Source organism: Vombatus ursinus, unplaced genomic scaffold (genome assembly GCF_900497805.2).
Source record: "Vombatus ursinus unplaced genomic scaffold, bare-nosed wombat genome assembly UNPS02009132.1, whole genome shotgun sequence".
Taxonomy (NCBI): Eukaryota; Metazoa; Chordata; class Mammalia; order Diprotodontia; family Vombatidae; genus Vombatus; species Vombatus ursinus.
In genome coordinates this window covers 6,870,553-6,891,012 of record NW_020948910.1, presented here as the reverse complement: position 1 = coordinate 6,891,012, position 20,460 = coordinate 6,870,553, and the positions used below count along the sequence as shown (strand labels likewise).

The 20,460-nt window shown below is 34.9% G+C and overlaps 2 pseudogenes; one reads left to right on the top strand and one right to left on the bottom strand.

Annotated features, from left to right (window-relative positions):
- Window positions 1-4,625: 4,625 nt before the first annotated feature.
- LOC114034838 lies at window positions 4,626-5,620 on the bottom strand (annotated as a pseudogene).
- A 186-nt stretch (window positions 5,621-5,806) lies between these two features.
- LOC114034837 overlaps window positions 5,807-20,460 on the top strand; it is a 55,063-nt pseudogene continuing 40,409 nt past the window's right edge.

The following is a 20,460-nucleotide window of genomic DNA, read 5'->3' as shown; positions in this document are numbered from 1 at the left end:
TGTTTGCAGTCAGCATGAAAGGAACTAGTAGATATGAAAAACTGAAGATTAGAGAGAATATAATGATAATATGAAGATAATTTGTTGGAAAAGCCTGGATGGAATGGGATAAAGAATGTATATGAAGGTATTGGCCTTGAAAAGTAGAAATGTCATCTTTTGGGGGAGTATAGGTTGTTGTTGTATCATCTAAATTAAAAATTTCTAATTAAACACCAAATTAGAAATCCTGAAAATCAAAGATTAATAAAAGAAAGTAAGAAAACCATTGAACTGATAAATAAAGCTAGGAACTAATCTTATGAAAAAAATAGATAAACCACTGGCCAATTTGATTAAATAAAAGAAGAAAACAAAATTACCAGTATCAAAAATGAAAAGGGTAAGTTCACCACCAATGAAGAAGAAATTAAAGGAATAAAGGAAGGGATAGCAAAAAAGGATGTCTGAACAATATAAGATGTGGTAAGGGGGAAAGCAGGAGATTCCCACAAATGGTATTTCTTTTTTTTTTTCCAGTGAAGTATATAAGGTAAGTATATAAAGTAAGGTCTTTAGCAAAAAGCTTAAGGATGGTAAGGGCATGATATGAAAGTTAGTGAAAACTATTTGCAATAGCTGCTTTGGAAAGTGAGATAGTAAATTGTGGAGGAATAGTATGATTTCTTGCTGCAGGGAAGGCTCAGTTGAGATTATATAACATAACTTTGTATTAGACCCAACAGCATGGTTTGGAGATTTTTCTCCAGGTTAATTTAGAAGCATTTAAATAGGAGCAGAGAGGGTGGATAGTAATAGTAATCCAGGGTTATGATTTGTCAGGTTCATATTGACAGTAGCACAAGGTGAAAAGGGATTTCAGATTAGAGAATAGTATAGAGTTGAATTGGTTGAACAAGGTGTCAAGATAGGAAAGAAAGGAGAGAGTGTGGAAGAAATGAAGGGGCTAAGGAATAGAGGTTATGACAAAGACAATAACAGCATTAAATGTCATAAAGGTAAAGATAGAATGATGAAAATATTATACTTCGATTAAGCAATTTCACAGTTCATGAATATGAAAGTCAAATATTTGTATGTGATGGTAAGATTAAGAGTACTACCATCTCTGTGTTGTACCTGCAAGTGCAATGGTGGAAGAGGTTATGGGAATTGTAAGATTCAGGAACTGAGGAGTTAGGATATTATTATTAATCCTTTGTATGTTATTAAGCCTACTTGTTTCCTTCTCAAGTTTAAATTGCTGATATCTTCAGTGTATTTGCTAAAGATTTCATCAAAATGAGAATGTAGGCATAAAGTTTAGTAGTTCTTGATGTCTTCTTATTCACCTATCTTAAATAAAAACACTACCTATAATCTTCATGTAGAAAAAAAAACAACAAAGAATATGATAATAATAGAATTTTTTGAGTGATGATGAAGCTTAGTTTTCATCTCCTCAGAACACTGAAACAGGAGGACAGTTTGCCTAGTGAGAGCAGTAGGAGAGGCATATGGAGGGTCAATAAAAGGGCAAGGTGTATGCCAAAAGATTTCAATAGTGGGACATCACTGGATATAAACTTGAATGTCTCTCTATTAGTAAATGACAAATTTAACATAAAGATAAACAGAGAAGTACAGTGGTGTAATAGAAAGTACACCATCTCTGGGGTCAGAGGACCTACGTTCAAGTTTTCCTACTTATACAATACTTTCTGTAAAATAAAGTACATATTTATATTTTTTTAACTTTACAAACACTCACTTTATTTAATGCCTATGGTTCATAAGAGTGTTGTCTCTTTGCAGCAGAAAAATAATTTCCTTTCAAAATGTACACAGATTTTGGTCATTTTGGTGTGTTCCAGGACCTCGAGAACTCAGGTAGCCAGCCAGTTAAGGGGGAAGGGAAGCTTCAGAACTGCAAGGACATCATTAAAACCCTCTGTCCTTAGTAGAGCTGGAAGATATCTTGATTGTCTCAAGTAGCACCATTTGGCAGCTGAACTAGATGACAAGTCACAGTCCTTTTTTTTCATTATATTTGAATTTATTTTAAACTTAAATACAAGATAAGAAAAGAAAAAAGCATTGCCATGTACACATAACAGAACATAAGTGAGGATTCAATATAAAGCAATTAATTTCTATTTCAAGAAAACCTATGTAATAAATATTACACATTATTTTTCAAAGCTGTCCATCTTTGCTTCCTTATATGTTTTCTTTTGTCTTCTGCTGTGCACTTTTTTACTTTATTTCTCCCCTTCCCCCCCCAACAAGGTATGATTAAGCATGGATGGACAGACAGACAGAGAGAGGCTAGATATAGATAGATCAATTGATCGATAGATATAGCTATCTATATATCTATATGTATTGATCAATTGATCTATCTATCTACATAAATGATTACTATCCCTGATGTTTTACATAGTAAATACTACTCCTGACCTTTATGTTTGTGTGTATCTCTCATTTTTATAGCATTTCCTAAAAGCAACATATTGTTGAATTCACATTTTTAATCTCTCAGTTTCCGTTTTGTGGACAAACTTAACCTATTCACTTTTTAAACTATAGTTACTTGTATATTTTCCTCCTATTTTTGTCACTATCCTTCTCACCTATACCTATCCCTCCTAACTCCTCTACTTTACTTCTACCCACTCCCTTGCCTTCCTATTCCTTAGCCTACTCCCTTCCAAGAATCCTTCCCATTCTCCTCTCCCTCTACTCTATCCACTTGCTCTCTTATTTCTTTCTGAATTTAGATTTTATACCTTTCTAAATATATGTTGTTCCTTCTTTATCCCATTACTGTTAATCTACATAACCTTCTATATCCCTCCTCCTATTCTCTATCCATCCCTTATCCTTTCCCCCTCTATCCCCTTGCTCTCATTTCTTTCTGAATTTGGAAGACTTTCTTTCTCTCTCTCTCTCTCTCTCTCTCTCTCTCTCTCTGTCTATATATATGACAATAGGGTTCAAGAACTACCTTCTCTCCTCCCCTATCTAATTCCTCTATATCAATTCTTCCTCTAGCACCTCATTTATTTGAGATAACTACTCTTTTTACTTTTTAGTACATCATTTTGCTCTTTAGAATCATGTTATACTCAATTCTACCCCATTTCTTGGTCTCATAACTTTGCTGGCTTCTCCTTGCCCAATTCTAATTTTCAAGGAGTCATTTTCTTCCTCAAAATTCTGTATCTCCTTTACCAGTTGGTTGATTTTATTTTCATGATCTTCTTGTTTTTCTTGGATTGTTCTTACTTTAAAAATAATTCCTCAATCTCTCTTTTTTATTTTTGAACCCTTCTTGAGTTCTATAAAATCTTTTGGGGCAGGTGACCATTTGATTTTACTCTTTGGGGTAGGAGACACTTTTTTTTGGCTGCAGCATCTTCCTCTGAAGATGATCCTTCATCTTCCCTATTCCTACAGTAACTATCTATTGTTGGTTTTTTTCTCCTTTGCCTGCTCATTTTTTTAGCAGCTTATTATTATAATCACCTCTAATCCTGGGGTATGGGGAACAGTGCCTCTGGCCTCAAGTTCTTCTTATTGTTATGGTTTTTTTTAGCTTTGTCCTGGACCCAAACTCTGCACTCCTTTCTCCCTCCAAGCCACAGGTTGCTCCCCTCTCCCACCCCCTCCACCCAGCACACTATGCTACAAATGCTCTTGCTCCCTGAAAAATTTCCAGTGGCTAGGACCTTCATTTTTCCCCTCTGGCCTGGAACCAACACCAAGAACTCATTTCTCCTGTAAGTGCCCACAGCCAGTAGCATCCCCACCCTACTGTGATTCCTTCTTGTCCAGGATCACATTTCAGGAGCAAAGCTGTGCCTGGTGTCCCTTATCAGCAGAGGCTCCCTCAATCTTCCCCCACTCATATGCCCAACTCCCCACGCTGTCCAGTAACTGAAGATTCCTGTTGTTGAGGTCAAGGCTACCTCCCAACCCCAGCTGCTTCCAGGGCTTGCTGCTTGCTCGTTCAGTAGAGCTAGCCTGAAAGTGTTTACACTTCACTTGGGAACCTCTGTCCTGGGATCTTTCTTCAGATCTCCTCTGGTTGTCCCAGGAGGACCACTGTTCTGACCCAACTCTTGTTTATTTTTATCACTCTATGTTGACCCTAAGACACTATTTTGTCTTGTTTGTGAAGGAAATCTGGAGAGCTTGGAATTTTCTTTCCTACTCTGCCATCTTCCCAGAATCCTCTCCCCATCATCAATTTTTAAGGTAAGCAGGCCATGTCTTGTTTTCCCCTCCAGACTGATAGGAGCCTGAGGGTATGGGTTCTGGTACACTAAAGGTCAAATTTTTTTTCCTTCCTTTCTTTTGGAACAGATATGCTGGGCTACTTGGAATATTAGACTCCAAAGTCAGAGTCTTCAATATCTTCCCAGCTATCTCCAGTCTCTAACACTCAGTGCCTTCTACAATTTTTATGATCTACTACACAACATTATGCTTAAGTGTCAATTTTTTGATGATACTTGGAAATAATTATTCTTGAAAGTTTTGGTGAGGCTGTCACTTTCAAGGCTGCTGGGCAGACAAATTTGTTAGAAGATGAATTTCTTATAGTGGCTGATAACTATTTTTTTTTGTTGTTGGGGATGTGACTAAGTCTGGTCATCTGGTAGAAGTGTAAGTTCTAATTCAACAAAGAATTGTTTTGACTGTATTGGCTGAAGTTGTTTATTCAGAGATTGCTTTGGTTCCAAATACTGTGGAGAATGGCCTAATATTTGCCCGATTTGAAAATGTAGATATTTCAAAGTTTGGCTTGCTGTTGGCCATTTTGAGGGGATACCAAATTCAGCATACCACCCATAAGTTGTATAAGCTTCACTACTTGCATTGGGAATTAGAATTTTCAAATTTGTGGGAACATATTGTGAAAAGCAGAAATTTACAGAAGATGCAAGCTCATGCCCTTCTGGTCAATCACTTTTTTTTTTCTTGGAGTCCCTTAAACTTGGCAAATTTTGAAGATTTCATCTACCTCACTTATCCCTGGGAAAAAAGATCTCAGTATATGTAGTTCAGCTATTATGCTGCCAACAGCCCACACATAAATGGGGGGACTCCATATGGAAGATTTTACAAAACTTCAGAGGCACAATACCACCTGCTGGATACATAATCAGTGTATGGTGGTTGTGATCTTAATTATCTTGCAAGGCCAAAATCAGCAATTTTCACAAGTTCTGGACCTATATAAAGCAAATTTTCTGGCTTCATATCTCTATGGAAAAAGTCATGCTTATGGATAAAAGCTAGTCCTTGCAATTGATAAATAATGTCTCTGATGACTGACTCAGGGAACAATTTGTTTCTGTCCTTCATTAACTGATAGAGGTTTTCCTTCATGTATTCAAACACAAAATAAAGGTGTTCATTTTCTGTGATAACTTCTTTCAACTTCATCACACTGGAATGATTCAGTTTGTTCCAAGACCTAACTTTTCTGAAGCTCATGCATTCATTCCAAGAATAGAATTTCCTTTTTCATTCTTTTAATAGGCACCAACTCTCTAGATTCATTGCTTTTTCCCATAAGTACACTCTCATTGGTGCCATCTCCTCATTGTTTCAAGTTGTAAATAGGTTCATTTTGGAAAATGGAAAAAGCCAAAGTTATAAAATAAAATTGTGTCTTCATAGAGAAAAAAAATGTGTATGCTTCTTTTAAAAAAAAAATCTGTCTTTTTCTTCAAAATGTTGGTAGAAAGGATTATATAGGTTCATGAGATTCAGGAATTAATAATCTAACAAATAAATAATGTGTCAATTCTCATTCATGTCCAGTGTCTGGATCCTGGCTTATGTTGGTAAGTTGTGGTTGGGCAGTGGACAATTGGCTGGGGGAGGGTAGAGGATCCCAGGCCAGGCTACACTAGACTGAGAAGGGCAAAAAAAAACCAATACCAGGGCCCCACCAACCCTTTTAGGATTACCATCCAGCACCACCTGTTTACCTCACTCACTCTACATTTATGTTTAAAATATTAAAAAGCAAAGGAATGAAAATATATTAATTTCATTCAATAAAACATATTTATATAAAACCATAAATTAGCCTTATGTGTAAAGGAAAAAGACTGAAAACTTTTTTTTAAATAAGATCAGATTAAGGCAAGATTAACCAGTATTACTTTTATTTGGTCATAGTATTAGAAACGTTTGTTATAGCAATAAGACAAGAAAATTAAAGGAAATAAGTATGGTCAAAGACAAGGGGAAAACACCTCTCTTGGTGGATATGATAGTTTGCTTAAAAATCAACAAAAAAAATTAATCCAGAAAACATTTCAGAAAAATGATAGAATAATAAAGAAGTGAATAATAAAACCAGGAAAAATTAGTCAAAGAAGACATCATTTAAAAGAACAGAAATAGTACATTAAATAAGTGGAAGTTAATATACCAAGACATACCTAGTAGCTGTATAAATAAAATTATGAAGTAGTTTTACAGAAAAAAATGGAACCAAAACCATTGAAAAGTTATTCAATATACTGTACTTTGTAATTTTTCCCACTTAAAAGGCCAAGGAGTACATTATATAATTAGACAAAATTATTGTGGAAGAATATAAAGTCAACATATCAAAGAGAGAGAGAAAATAAAAATATAAAAGAAAGTTGTGTACTATTACCATTTTCAAGGTATATCATAAAGCAGAACTTAAATATTCCATATTGGGTAAAATAGAAAAAATATGAAACTTTAAAATACCTAGTGTTTTATTATCTCAGAAGAAAATAATTAGGAAAAAAACTTTCATAACAGTGAAAAGTTCCAAGGAAACTAGATAACATATTGGAGGAAAATGAGAATAGATTTATAACATACATACCTTATATTTGTAACTATTTACCACAAGAAATTCCACAGGGATTATTTATCTAAATATTAAAAAAGCTCAAAGGTTGAAAATATTAGAGAAAACAAGGTTATACATTTTATAAATGTGTATAGGGGAAAGGTCTTAGCCAACTATAATATGCTCTTTTATGTCCCTATACTCATTCTTGGTGACTTTATCAATGTCCTTGAATTCAATTTTCATTTCTGGATTGAGTACTTCCAGATCTACATATGCAAATCCTCATCTTAAAAGACTCTCCATACTGACAACTGTCTACTGGATGTCTCACAGACACTTAAAATTCAACATGTCCAAAACAATTTATTATTTTTCTTCCCTAAACATACCCCCCCATTCTAATTTCCCTATTTCTGTCGAAGTAGTTCCATACTTCCCCTCACCTGGATTTTCTACTTTGCATTCATTTTCAGTTCTTAATTCTATCTTACAACAATTCAATTGGTTTCACAGTCATATTCATTCTACCTTCACAATATTTCTGATATCAATCTTTTATCCATTCTTACTCCTACCACCCTATTTCAAGCCCAAACCATTTCTTATCTGAATTATTGTGGCTCTTTTAAGTGCTTTTTTTCCCTCAAGTCAAACGACTTGGAGATCCTTGGACAGCTAATTTATAATTTTAGTGATGTAACTATCAAATTTTCAAAGTGATACTTTATAGAATTGGTCAGAACAATGCAATTCACATGTATGTTTTATATGTATGCATGTGTGTACAGATACACACCATGTGCATGCATGTGTACACACATACACACACACACATACACACACACACACACACACCAAAAATCCATTCCTCAATATATGAGTGGGCAAAAAAGGACATGAAGAGGTTTTCCAAAAAAATTGCATACTATAAATAATAACTATATGAAGGAAATATCCAAATTGTTAGTAATAATATAAATGCAAATCAAAATAACTCTTAACTTTCAATTTTTTTACCCAGGAAATAGGAAAGGATGCCAAAAGATGAGGATAGTCAATTTTGGAGGGGTTAGGGGAAAGAGGCTAGGTACACTACTCTCTTTTTCAAAGTGTCAATCAGAACAACCATTTTGAAAAGCTATTTGGAATTATACAAATAAAGTGAATAAATGTCCTTCACATTTGACCTAGAGATTCCATTCCTAGATATATATCACAAGAAATTCATTGATAAGAAGTCTTTATATACACCAAACATTTATAGCAATACTTATTGTGTTAGCAAAGAGTCAGAAATATAGTTGATGCCTATTGATCAGGGAATAGAAAAACAAATTGTGGTACGTGGATATAAAGGAAAATGTTATATGATTATAAATAATAAACATGGCCCCAAAGATCAATAAAATAACACACATAGATGCACATAAGTAGGAGGTCAAAAGAGTGGGAAATTAGATATGTTTTTCATATTTTTTCAGTATATCAGTTTGCTGATTTTATTCTCTTTTTCCTCATTTTATTTCTTTTTCCCCTCTTTTAAAAATATTCTTTGTCATATGGGATGGCTATCTCAGATGGTGAAGGGGAAGAATATTAAGCCTTAGATCCAATTCCCTAGTTTCAAACTTCATCCTATTCTATCTGATTTGCTAGAGATAACTCTGCAGTAAGGGCCTTCACAGGTGTTTTCATACCCCTCTTGAACCGCTCAGTAAAGGTTGAATTTGCCTCCTCATACGTCCTTAGTTACCAGCCTTTGAATCATTTCTGCTTCCTGATGAACCAAAAAAAAATAATAAAGAAAAGGAGAATTAATGGCATGTTGCTGTTGTTCCATCATTTAAGTTGTGTCCAACTCTTCATGACTGTACTTGGAATTTTCTTGGCAAAGATACTGGAATACTTTGAATTTCCCTCTCCAGCTCATTTTAGAGAAATGAAGAAAATGGGGTTAAGTGACTCATCCAGGGTTACAAAGCTAGTAAGTGTCTGAGCTCAAATTTGAACTCAGGTCTTCCTGACTCCAGGACTAGCATTCTATCTACTGCACCACCTAGCTGCCTTTCATAGTAAACCAAGAAAAATTAAAGAAAAAGAGAATTACTGCCATGATCAATAATAACAGTAGATGTTAATGGTGAACTTTGAAGTATTGCAAAGATTATATTTACATAGATCATCTCATTGGAGTTGCATAACAATCTTTTGAGTTGGGCACATTTTACTAATGAAACCTTCTCACAAAAGTTGATTTCCAAGGTCATAAAAATGTCAGAGTTGAGATGTCAATCCAGGTCTTCCTAATTCGAAGTCTAGGAACTTATGGGCAAGACAACTTGTAAATAACTAGGTAAATACACAAAGTAGATGGAAGGTAATATGAATGTAGAAGGCATTAAAAGTTGGGTTTTCTTGTAGCAGTTGACATTAGAACTGAGTCTTGAAGGACACCAAGAGAACCAAGAGACAGATAGTGAGGTAGCAGACTGGTACAAACACTAGGATTATTGTTGTTTTGTTTGTCCTTCGTTCTCAGAGAAGACTATGACATCAGGGAGATGATGACATAATTTACAATTGACTTTGATTTGAGTGAGGGAAGGCTGTGCAAGGTCACCAGCTTCACTTTCTCCTCCAGAACCATCTGGGTCTGGTGGCCAGATATTCATCAGGAAAGCTGGAGATGGCTCAGGATGCAATGGGAGATGCTGGCCCTTTGCTAAGATCATTTCAGGTGCTCACTTTGAGTAAGGCAACACCTACTCAATGAATAGGCCTTTTTAAGAAGTGAGTCAAGGGATGGTCCCTTTAAAAACAATCAAAACTGGGAGGAAAAGACCCTCAGGGTTGCTGGCCAAAAGAGAAAGAGTTACTATTTATTTTCACTCTGAGCCAATAGGGCCCAAAAAGTAATCATTAAATGTTTCTTGGGCAGGGACCTGTTGTTGTCCAATCAATTAGATCCTGAGTGAATCCTATTCAGAGGCACAGAGATGGGAGATGTAATAGACCAGGCTATCTGGATCTTAGAGTATGTAAAGATTAGAAAAGGGTAAGAATAATGGAAAGGTTGATCAACAGGTTGTGAATAAATGTAAATGTCATAGATCATGAATATTATATTGGATAATGGAGTTAAAAGAAAATCACTGTAATCTTCTCAAGCAGCTCACATTCTAATGTGTAGATTCCATTGGATCTACCTAAGTATAGATAAAACACATATACAGCAGATACAGGATTAACATGGGTGGAGAGGGGAGGTAAAAGACTGTAGTATTGGGGAGCTTTCAGAAAAGATCTCAAGTAGAATGTAGTTCTTAATATCAGGTTGAAGGAAATTAGGAATTGCAAGAAGCAGAGATAAGGAGGGTGCCCATTCCAGCCACTGCAATAGTATGGAAATAGGAGATGAAGGCCATTTTTGCTGAAATATAAAACATGTGAATGGGCTATAAAGGTAAGATGGGATGAGTTCATGAAGAAATTTTAAGGACAGAGAAGTTTATATATGATCCTAGGGGTAATAGGAAGCCAGTGTCATTTATTGAGTAGGGAAGAAGATAGAAATTGACATGGTCATATCTTCACTTTGGATCTGTCCATTTGTTAATTGCATAATGGATGAATTTGAGAAGGGGTAAATTTCAGGCCAAAGAGACTAATTATAAGATTATTGTAATAGTTTAGGCAAGAGATGATGATGATGGCCTGAACTAGGTTTATAACTGCTTGGAGAGAATAGGTCAGATGTGAGAGACATTGTATCAATGAAGGCTTGGCAATGGAATAGATATATGGAATGAGTAAGACTAAAGAATCTAGGATAACTCTGGTACTACAAACTTGAGTAACTAGATAATGGTAATATCCTTAAAAGAAAAATGGAAATTTGGAAGAGGGGTAGGTTCTCTTTGAACAGTTCAATTTAAGGTGCCTTTGGGATAACCAGTACTAGATGCCCAAAAGATAATTGATGATATAGGATTTGAAGTCAGGACAGAGACTATGGCTATATAAATAGTTCTGAGAGTCATCTTATCTAAACTTTGTGCTCATTTAGTGCCTAAGAAGTGTGCATCACACATCATTGGTGCTTTGTAATTTTTAAGATATAAATTTAGTTGAATTAAAAATTCATTTTCATCATATGGAATCTAGATGGAAGGAACCTGAAAGGCCAATAGTTAAACTCACAGCTGAACAGAAACATATTCTTTAATATCCTCAATAATTATATAACTATACCCCAAAGGCTATAAAATTGGGCATACCCTTTGATTCAGCAATACCACTATGAGGTCTGTATCCCAAATAGATGGAAAAAGGGGAAAAAACCTATTTGTACAAAAATATTTATAGCATCTTTTTGGTAGTGTCAAAGAATTAGAAATTGAGGGGATGTCCCTCAATTGGGGAATAATGGAATAAGTTGTGGTATATGATTGTAATGGAATATTACTGTGCTATAAGAAATAATGGGCAGACTGATTTCAGAAAAGCCTAGAACAACTTGTATGAACTGATGCAAAGTGAATTGAGTAGAACCAGGAGAACACTGTACATAGTAACAGCAATGCTGTACAATGATCAACTGTGAATAACTTAGCTATTCTCAGCAATACAGCGATCCAAGACTATTCCAAAGGACTCATGAGGAAAAATGCTATCCACCTCCAGAGAAAGAACTGATGGAATCTGAATGCAGAGTGAAATATACTATTTTTCTCTGTCTGTATTTTTGTGGCTTTGTTTCTTTTGGGTCTATGTCTTCTTTCAAAACATAACTAATACGGTAATATGTTTTGCAAGATTGAACATGTATAACCTAGATCAAATTGCTTACTATCTCAGCAAGGAGAAAGGAAAGGGATGGAGAGAGAAAAAATGGAACTCTTTTTTTTTAATTATCTTTACATGTAACTGGGGAAAATAAAATGTTATCAAAAATAAATAAGCATATAGCATGAATACTTCTAGTTAAGGAAGAACTACTACTTCCTAAGTTAATCCAACCCTTGTATGAGTACCTCTATGTATCAGGAAGTTTTTCCATTGCTCTAAACCTAAAACTCTCTGCATCTTTTACTCATTATTTCTGGTTTAGTCTTTGGGAAAAAGAGCAAAGTTAATCCCACTTCTAAACAATAACTCTTTGAAAACAGATGTTGTACCAATCTCTATTCCTCTGCAAAGCATTCTCTTCTCCAATTTAAACAGCCTTAGTTTCTCAAATAGCCCTAATATGGCATGACCTTGAGGCTCTACATTGCAAAGTCTAAAATTTTCTGGGTTCTGTCCAGACTATCAGTGTCTTTACTAAAATTCAACAACCAAAACTGAACACAATGCTGCAGATGTGGTTTGATCAAGATACTATCACTTTCCTTGTTCTGAGTAATTGTCTTCTTTCAATGAAGTCTGAAATATAATTAACTTCACTGGCTATCATATCTTATATTGCTATGAAACAACAACATGCTAATGTTGAAATTTCCATTCACCAAAACCCTCAGACCTTTTTCAAATTAAAGCAACATAACCATAACTACTTTATATTGTTCTTTTGCAGTTTAGTTTTTGAACCCAAATGAAGACTCACTTAGGTATTTAGAGGATTCCTTTCTTGAATGAATTGAAATAATTGCTGAGTCCTTTTCTAAAAATGAAATTATCAGAGATTATTTTTATATCTATTAAATTTCATCCTGGATTTGGCCAATTGTTGTGGCCTTTTGGGATCTTTAGGGATGCTGGTCATATAATCCAATTTATTCAATATCCTTTATAATTATATTACTCCTACCATTCCCCTTGGTTGGAATAAACTCTAAACTCAAATCAGTTTTGTTAGCCCTCTCCTTTGCACTTATTCCATTCTCTATTCTATTACAATTGTCTGAATATAATTCTATCCTCCACCCCCACCCCTCCCTACACACATATCTTTATACTGTAAACTCCAGAGGGTAAGATGGATTGTTATATCTGTCTTTAAATCTACAGTGGCTAGCATCAGTGTTTATGCACAGTAGTGCTTAATTTAGTTTATAATAGGTCTATTGAATTTAATTGCATAGTTGAATATGTCACACAATAAATGACAACTACAAACCATTTTTCAGATCCATGGTGTGGAAACTTGAGTCTAGTTTATAAACATATTCTTTTGGTATCAGTAATAAAATCTTCTTGAATGGGATCTATGATGGACCTGTATTAAACTGAATTCTATTTTATTGTGAAAAGTGTTAAACAATGCTTCAGAGTAATAAATTCCAAATTATGAATTGCCCAATCTCACACACACACACACACACACACACACACACACAAAGGAAGAACTATTTAATGGAGTATATTAGGCCTTTTCTTCATTTTATAATTCACTCCCAATCTTTATACAATTACATTAGAATACTAAAACAGTGGAAATTATAATTTAAGATGTGTTTATCAAAATATTTTATTTTTTCCTTTTTTCTATTTCCTTTATCATTCATTAACACTCTATTTTTTTGCTTCTTGAGTTAGTCTGTGTTCTTTCTTATGAAAAATGTTCTGAAGATCTTTTTCCCCTTGCAACTCACCATATTTCATGTAATTCATTAGTAATTTTGCCTTGAGGAAGAAGTAATTTAAAAATAATCAATCAATTCATCAATGAGCATTTGCAAGGCACTGGGAATACAAAACCAAAACCATTCAAAAGAAACAAAGCATGAACATATACATAAATATGGAATCATTTCAAGGGAATTAGTAGATGGGGTGAGCAATGGATGATATTAAGGATTCTCAGAGGTAGAGGTGAAGATTGAGTACACTCTAGGCATGTGGTTCGTTTTCTGCAAAGCTATGAAGATGGAAGTCAAAATCCTTTTAATAAGGAACAAAAAGTAGGCCATTTTGACTGGAATGTATAATATGTGACAGGAATGGTGTGTAAAGATCTGGGAAGGTAAACTGAAGATAGGTTGTGAAGGACTCCAATGCCAAACACAGGAGTTTTCATTTTATTGTAGAAGCTACAAAGATCTCTTCTTACACATGTGGAAAATAGGAATATTATTTGAGCCTGCAAACTCTATAGTAATTGACTAGTGTTTTTATATGGCTTGATCATCATCTTGGACCTGATGCCCACCTGTGGATGCATTGTCAGCCTTTGTCCTAGGCCCTCTTCTCTATTCTCTACATATTCTCTTGGTGACTTCATCAGCTTACATAGGTTTAATTATCTTTATGCTTATCATTCCAAGAATTATCACAACCATCTCCAATCTGCCTCCTGAATTCCAATTCTGTATCATTTACCAACTATCAGCTATTTAAACTTGTATGTCATATAGGCATTTCAGATAGATAATGTACAAAAATGAACTCATTATCTCCCTTCTCTTTCAAAAACAAAAACAAACCCTATTCTAACCACACAGGTTACAACTTTGCTTTCTCACTCTCATTTCAGCTCACATACTTTTATACTCAGTTGCCAAATATTATCATCTCTATCTCCATAACGTCTTTCACATATGTCACCCATTCTATCCAATCACACAGCCACAGCTCTAGCACAGGCTCTCATAATATCTTGTCTGAACTATTTTACAACAGACTTGTAATTGTTCTCCCAGTTTCAAGTCTCTCCTTATTCTAGTCCATTCCTCAAAAAACTGACAGACTTTTCTCTAGTGCAAATATGACTATCACATCTGATAAAATCCAGTGGTTTTCTATTACCTCAAGGATCAAATGTAGAAACTCCTATTTTTAACTTTAAAGTCCTTCCAGACCCAATTCAATCTTCCTAGAAGTATTGCACATTTTCTCCTCCACACATTTTGAGGTCCAGTAAAACAAGCTTTTTTTTTTGTAGTTTCTCACATTCATCACTTTATCTCCCATCTCCAAGCCATTAAACAGATAGTTCCCACATTGGGAATATACTCCTTTCTCAACTCCATCTTTTAGAATTACTATTTTTCTTAAAGTCTCAGCTCAAGCATCAGTTTGTACACAAGGCCTTATCTGATTCTCATTACTCCAATGATAGTGCCTTCTCCCCAATATCACTTTATTTCTTTTTCTATATGAGTACACGTATACATACCTACATACAAACACATGATATGTCCCCTAGATCATCATTTCCTGAAGACCAGTATTATTTTTTGTTACTTTTCTCTTTGTATCTCTACAGCATAGCAAATTACCTTGCACATAGTAGGATTATTAAACATACTTGTTGATTTATTTCTTGCAATAGATTTTTTTTAAAATTCAGACATAAACCTGAAGATAAATTTATATTACCAAAGCAAAGTCAAGAGCAGATTCGAGCCAATATACTTTCAAAATTATCTGGGAAGTAACACTACCTATCTCTTGGTTCTGTCTGTTGAAATTCAGTCTAATGTCATAAATATATTTCTCTTGAGTAGGTTACCTGAAAACTATAATGGACTCTTCAATGCATTCATTTTATCAAGATATTCTTTGTTAAAGAAGTAATATCTTGGGCTAGGCTGTTAGTATTGCAAATTCTTTTCCATCTATTTCTTTGAAGAAAATAATACCATTTAAAAGAATGAAAAACTTACCCAGACTTGTTATTCAGGAAGCATCTCCAGAGCTCTGTGTATGTTGTATTTTAACATTTCATAAAGGAGAGCATACAACAGTAACAAATCTGCAATTCATTTTTGCAATGGATTTACCCATTCTGAGACTCTTGTTTTTTGAAGAAAATAGCTACATCTTTTAAAGAGTCCACAAATCTTTAGGTGACCCCATTACGCACAGAATGAGGTAGTCAGAGTTTTGTTGGAGTCAAATTCAAAAGGGGTGAAATTCTGCTGACATAAAATGAGAGGCCATTATCTGAAACAATTTCCTTAGGAAGTCCTTTGGAAGATGCAAACAAGTTCCTCAATTGAGTGCCTCTAAAACACCATGCAATTTGTCTTCAATCAAATGCAAGTAAACTTAGCATGCAGAGACATGTTTCAATTGACCCATAGCCAATGATTTCTTTTTTAAGCAAAATACTGTGTAAATGGAACCAGGAGATTTTTTAAAAATTAAAACACCATCACATTTCTTTCCTTTTCTGTCATCAAGTTACTACAATGTCCCAATGCTCTCTTGGCCCAAGAAAATTATGCCTTCAAATTTGTCCCAAAGATAATGATACAGGTTTTCCATGATACCCCAAAAATTTACCTAGACATGTAGATCATATTGTAGAAATATGATAGACAATCCATTAACCAACAAACAGATAGGAAGGAAATAACTACTGTTTTTGAGTGGTAGCTTGACTGAATTTGACTGATCAATTTCAAATTAAAGTGAAGGTGTACATAATTAATATCATTCCTGGCAGGAGGTTGGAATATTCTGAAGATATATATTGTCTCTTACAAGTGACTAGAAGACTTCATTCTTTATTTGTTTTTGTATATTTTTGTCACAGCCTATGTGGATCTATTGTTTGTAATCTCTGTTTAATACCTAAACAAGAAACTTGAGTTCCTTTTATTGTGAACAGGAAATAAAAGACACATTTTCCCTGCCCTTGTTTCAATATTTATAATGGTTGAATTTTAGTTATTTGGGATAATGAAATCTAATCATATAAAAACAGTTTTCACTCTATTTTATATATCAAAATTATTTATTAGAACTAGAAAAAATAACCCCCTATTCAACTTCATCTCTCCCAAGAGAAATACTACTTTGAAATAGATTGGCCAAAAGCCTCAGAACAAAAGGTAACAACAACACTTACATAAATGGTAGTAAATGGGGGAGGTCTAGATAATAATTAAATATTATAATAAAAATATTAAATCTGTATATAAATAATTTAAAACCAAATATTAGTACTGTAATAGCCAACTCTTTTAAAGACCCCTTACAATATGCTTCTAACATTGGGCGTCAGATGAAACCATTCTCTCCACAGTTGCCATTGATTTCTTAATTGCCAAGTCTGAAAGCCTTTTATCACTTCTCACCTTTCTTGACCTCTCTACAGCCTTTTATACCGCTGAACCACCCTCTTCTCTGAATATTATTTCATATATGATCTTTATGTGATTATCCTTTTCATTCTTCTCTTACATTTCTGGTTGTTCCTTCTTGTTTTTTTTTTAACATCATCATTCATTTCTTATTCTCTACCTGCTGTAGGAGTACACCTAAGCTCTGTCCTGGTCCCTCTTCTTTCTATACATATTTTTGGTGATCTCATCAACTCACATTGATTCAAATATCTTCTCTATGCATCTGACTCCTACACATCTATATACAATCCTATTTTCTCCACTGAACTGCAGACCAAAATCAACAATTTCCAACTATTAGATATTTTCATCTGGATTTTCCATCAATTTTAGCTTATTAAAAGAGGACACTCTGGATATTAACTCTCTCTCTTCATGATTTCCCAACTTTTAAAAAAAAGGTACTACAGTCCACTTTGTTATTCCAGTTTACAATCTCAGAGTCATCTTCAATTCTTCATTTTCCCACCTCCCCAACCCTCATATCAGAGAAATTTCCAAGGCTTATCAATTCTACCTTCATAACTTCTCCCATAACTGTACCCTTCTCTTCTTCCATGAGGCCATTCACCATTTCCCCTGGATTATTGTGATGTCTTCCCAACTAGTCTCCTTGCTACAATTATCTCCCCTCTCTAATCCACTCACCCCATAGCTATCAGATATATATATATATATATACACACACACACACACACACAAACACACACACACACACACACACACACATATATATATATATATTTAAAAACATAGGCTTGACCAGGTCATTCTCCTGTTTAAAAAGATGATAGTTGTTCTATATTTTTTCTCAGGTAAAATATCTACTCCCCTATTTGGCCCTTAAAGCCATAGTAGTCCATTAATAAACTAGGTTGATAAACTGACTGAAACTCCTTCTCTCTTGCCCCTTTCCCTGGAATCCAGTGCCCTTGTGCTACCAGAATTGCTGTTCTACTGCAGAAAAAAGGAGTTAGTAAGGTGATAAACTGGCTCATGCTTAGTTCTTAAGGATAATACCAATAACATCATCAATAACAATAGCATTCATATAATATCTACTATATGCCAGGCATTATGCTAAGTACTTTACAAATATCTCATCTGATCTTCACAACAGTACTTGAGATGAGGTAGATACTATTATTATCCTCATTTTATAGTTCAGGAAACTGAATTAAAAAAATGACTTGCCCAAAGTCACACAGTATCTGACTTAAGATGTCACTCTTTTTGATGGTATTAATATTGTTAAAAAGTAAGTCTGCTTAATCTAAGTGATTCTCTAATGATCAATTTTTGATACTGATTTTTTTTTTAATAAGGAAGCTACAGTGAAGTGACTGGAATGGTTAAGAACTGGTTGCTTTTCCTGAATACCTGGACACTTTTAATTTTAATATTTGTATTTTTATTTGAGTATATTTGTGACTGGTCAAGCCAGTGCTTTAAAAATATATCACTTTGGTGGCTATGTGGTAAGTAGATTAGAGGGGACAGACAACTGAGGCAAGAAGGAACACATCACAGTAATTCAAGAGAGAGCTTCTAAATTTAAGTAGTGAATGGTCTCATGGAAGAAGAGAAGGCTTTAGTTGTGGGGGATGTTGTGGAGGTAGAATTGACAAGACTTGGCAATTGCTTTGATATGGGGTGGGGGGAGGTTGGAGAATCAAAAGTTAAAGATTTGTCTTTTTATTACTATAATAGAATTCAGTCTAAAGGTTCTATATAATCCAAGTCTGGTTCATTGATTGCTGAGACCCTGTTTTTTTTTCTTCCAATTTGATTATCTTTTGTTTTGTTCTAATAATTCTTGTTTTGTCATTACATTGACACCTAGGGCTTAGCATCTAGTATTGACCAAGCAAATGCTTGTTGAATGACTGGCATTTTTTTCCTTTCTTTTCAGCATATCTACTACAATGCTAAAATCTGTCAATTTCTCTCCCAAGCCTCTGATTCCCCTTGCAAGTTTTTCACTGAGTTCTAATTTCAGTACTTATTCTTTTCTTCAGTTCTGTGATTGCACTTTCCAAACACCACTGGGGTTCTTGTTGCTGTTCCATTGCTTTTTCCAAGGTTCTACTTGTAGGTATTGCAGATTTCCCAGGCATTCTTTTATATTTTATGTAAAGAACCTGTTGGTAAAGTTTTAAATACTAGTTCTCTAAAGAGCAATATGCAAAGCACACTATTAAGTTTCTCCATCCTAGATCATATTAGGTGTTAGTTAATTCATCTCATTCTTATGATGACAATGATGGGAACTAGGATTAAGTTATAAGAATGTTTATAACTTTCATCTGTTCTTATGCCCTCCACCTCATTATGCATCCCTCCATAATGCCTTCTAGCAAATTAACTTAACCTGTCACATTGGTTGTTTTTATGTGAGAATAAGAAGAAGTCTGGAGGTAGAGAAGGGATAAGAAGGTAGAAAACCTTACCTCTTTTCTCCTGGAGGATTCCATCTAACTGGAATTTAGAAAGATCTATGTTAAAATCCTGCCTTAGACACTTACCAACTCTATAATCATGGGCAAGTCATAACCTCAGCTGTTTCAGTTTCCTCATTTGTTAAATGAGAATAATGATAGCACCTATCTCATAAGGCTGTTGTAATGATCAAACAATATGTAAAGCATTTTGTAAACCTTAAAGTGGTATGTAAATACTACCTATCTTTGATTTGGTGGTGCTGCTGTTGTTCCTACTAATAAGGTGTGTTAGAAACCTAGGCGAGGTGGTGGTGGGTAAAACACACTAATGAGCAGAAGCTATCTGGGTGTTAGCCTGTATAGCTATGGACATAAGGATGAATCAGGAGGCTAAAATGTTGGAGGAAGATGGTAGTAACCCCCTTCTCTTGTCCCTTTGCCAAGTAGCTCCACAGTGACTTCCTCAGTTTCCCTCAAATCATTCACTAAAATGAATGTATACTTCCCTCATCTAAAAAGCCCACATTCCTCTTGTCAAGATACTAGGAGACATCCTGTTTTCCAGGGCTAAGGCTCAGAAAGCAAGTTGCACCCTGAATTGGCATAACAACCATTGTTTGAGCTCAACCTCTGGATGATCTCACTGTCTTGCAAAATTGCATAATTATTGCATTGTTTTGACCATCACCAGGTGTTCTCTGAACTCAGACAAGCACCAGACAAGTTCGCATGTCATAAAGCCCTGCTATGAATCAAACTTGTCTCATTGTTGCTGTTATCGCAAATTGTCAAGGCTATGGCTAATTGCATAGCCATAGGTATAAGTACTGAGATCTGCCTACATTAAAGTTGTTCCCCCCAGTGGGGGTAGGCTTCAGCACATGTGTCCTTGCTTGCAAGCCATTTCCCTCACTTTGAAATTAATCTCTTTGATTCCTTACTCCCTTGTCTCTAGCCTGCTCTGTTAGGCTCAGGCCACCCACAGATTAGAGGTCAGTTCCACCCAGTTGACATTAATTGGTATCAGAAGTGGGTATAGATGTGGAACTGGATCATTGGACTCTCCATTACCAGTGGGAACAGACTAAGTGCCACCAGGAGATTTATTTCT